This window comes from Frankliniella occidentalis, unplaced genomic scaffold (assembly GCF_000697945.3).
Source record: "Frankliniella occidentalis isolate FOCC.00 unplaced genomic scaffold, Focc_3.1 Scaffold247, whole genome shotgun sequence".
Classification (NCBI taxonomy): Eukaryota; Metazoa; Arthropoda; class Insecta; order Thysanoptera; family Thripidae; genus Frankliniella; species Frankliniella occidentalis.
The window spans coordinates 302,931-305,219 of record NW_026267373.1 but is presented as its reverse complement, the minus strand read 5'-3'; the positions used below and the strand labels follow the sequence as shown (position 1 = coordinate 305,219).

The 2,289-nt window shown below is 63.0% G+C and overlaps 1 protein-coding gene across 1 annotated transcript in view; it reads left to right on the top strand.

The window, feature by feature from the left end:
• The window catches only part of LOC113203664 (uncharacterized), a 14,626-nt gene that overhangs the window by 1,028 nt on the left and 11,309 nt on the right, over window positions 1–2,289 (top strand). The window lies entirely within an intron of this gene.

The following is a 2,289-nucleotide window of genomic DNA, read 5'->3' as shown; positions in this document are numbered from 1 at the left end:
GGGGGGGGGAGGCACCGTGGCGGGCCCCACGTGTGCGCGGGAAGGGGAAGAGGTGTCCTCGCGGTCGCAGAGCGGACGGACGCAGCCAGGACCCTGTGAGTGTGCGCGCCATGTACGTCGCCGCGCGCCGGAAGTTTGCGAGTGTGTGTGTGTGTGTGTATGTGTGAGTGAGAGGGCGCCAGGCCAGGATAGCTTTTGGGTTGCGGCCCCGCGTTGGTTCGAGCGAGAGGGTCACCGCGTGCCTGTAGTATTGGCGTGCCGTGCGCGTTGGCCGGGGAGCGGGCAAGCCTCCTGTGTGTCCCGCTGGCGTGCTGGTGCTGGTGTGGGCGGGCCGGGCCGGGGCATGCTGGCCGCGCCGATGTGCAACCCGATACAGAACGCCACAGACTGCGGCCGGCCCGGCCAGGCACATGCAAGGCCTTCAATCAGACCGTCAGTTTGCGTTACCTGGGGACGGTGTTTTGAGTTCTGCCCCCCGCCCTCACCCCTTCCCCCACCCGAGGCCTCACGCCAAACGATTGGTGGACGACGCGGTATGGGCTTTCCGAGCCAAACATACGCGCGTGTGCGGGCTGCAGGAGAGAGAGTGACAGAGCGTCAGCGTCAGTCCTGGGCCGAACCCCATGGATAAACAATAACAGCGGCAGCAACAGGCTCAACGCGAGAAGCTTTGCATTAGCATCCAAACATCACTGGTAAAAAGTGAAAAGGGCGTAAGTCCAATGGGACGTCCGAGGACTTGGGCCCTTTCCACTTTTCACCAGTGACACGACAAGCCGTCAGCCTGATGCGCGGAAAACACCTCGACTTATCAACGCCAAGCTGCACGCCGGGCTGCCGCTGCGGGTTGGGCCAGGGCGGCGGCGGCGACCTTCTGGTGGTCGCTGGGTGGCTCCGGTTGGTCCCCGCGCCGGCCCGGCGGTGGCCGCGGTGTCGCTGCCGCTGGCGATGATCGTCCCACATTTGTCCCCTTCAAGCCGCCCCCGGCCGCGTGTGGCTCGTCATCATTCCCAGTGCGAAACTGCAATTACGGGCGTCAGACTGGCGGGCCGGGCCGGGCTCCGCACCGCCATGCCGCCATGCCAATTTCTATTTTTTTTCCCCGCACCGGTGGTAATCACCGAAATCTCTGCGGTTTGCCCGCCCAGCAGAGCGGGCCAGCCATTTTCATGTTTCAAATTCCTCTCGTCACATACGTACTCACACTCGACTCTTTAGTTGTTTCCGCGCGCCTCGCGCTCCACTTTCAGCGCATTTTCAACACGTTAAGCGTGATTTGTCAGAGACGCGAGTGGACCAACATGGTGGGAAATGATTGCCTTGCGCATCAGTGCAGGACCCCAAAAAACAAATGTTAAATGCACACACACACACAAGTGTTAAAACATATAGCGTGGACCCGACACGTTATAAAATGGGAAGGCTTTGTCGCTTGCGGCTCCAGAAAGGCTGCGCGTCGTCGGCCCTCGCCGGGCTGCCGTGCGCTCGGTGAAGGTACCTTATCGGCCGCGCTCGTTGCGCAAGGCGCTGCCCCCGGCCGCCCCCGGGCCGCCCCCGCCCGGCGCGGGCCCGGCGCGGTCCAGCGGCGCTCCGCCCTGACCTTTGAAGCGAGGTAAACCTGTGGGGTAGGCAGCGCGTGGCGGGGCTGCCTACCCCACAGGCGCTCCCGCGCTCCCTCCGACACACCTCCCGCTCCTACCTCACGCTCCCTCCGATCCTCACTTCACTTCACTTTAATACCGTAGGGTTCCACCCTCTCTCCCCGCTCCCTCCGATCCCCCGACTCCTTCCGATCCTCCAGCTCCCTCCGCTCCTCCCGGCTCCTCCCGCTTCCACTGCTCCCTCCACTGGCACTGGCATCGCTCTCTGGCCCGGGCCGCGCTAAAATCGGCGGCTCACTCAATATTTACGCGGTTTAAAATGTGTACATTTGCCGGTCACGTTGTGCATGTAAGAGGAGGCTATATACTCATACACTCCACCGGTATCTATCGCCGTGGGGATTCCCGCGCGAAGGGGCAGCCGCACGGGATCAACAAAAACAAATCAACAAGCACGAAGTGCGAAAGCGGCGGCAGCGGATCCCCCGTACCGTCCAATAAGGATCATGATCGGGGGACTGATGGCTGGCGATGACGGCGACTCCCTGCTGCTCAGATCCTGAAGAACACGTGATGCTGACAGCCGCCCCCCCCACCCACTCCGCCTTCCTCCCCGGCCCTGTCCTTGAACTTCTTGCTACATGCCCGGACCCGGGCCGCGGCCGCGGCACCTTCTGCGTCGGCCAAA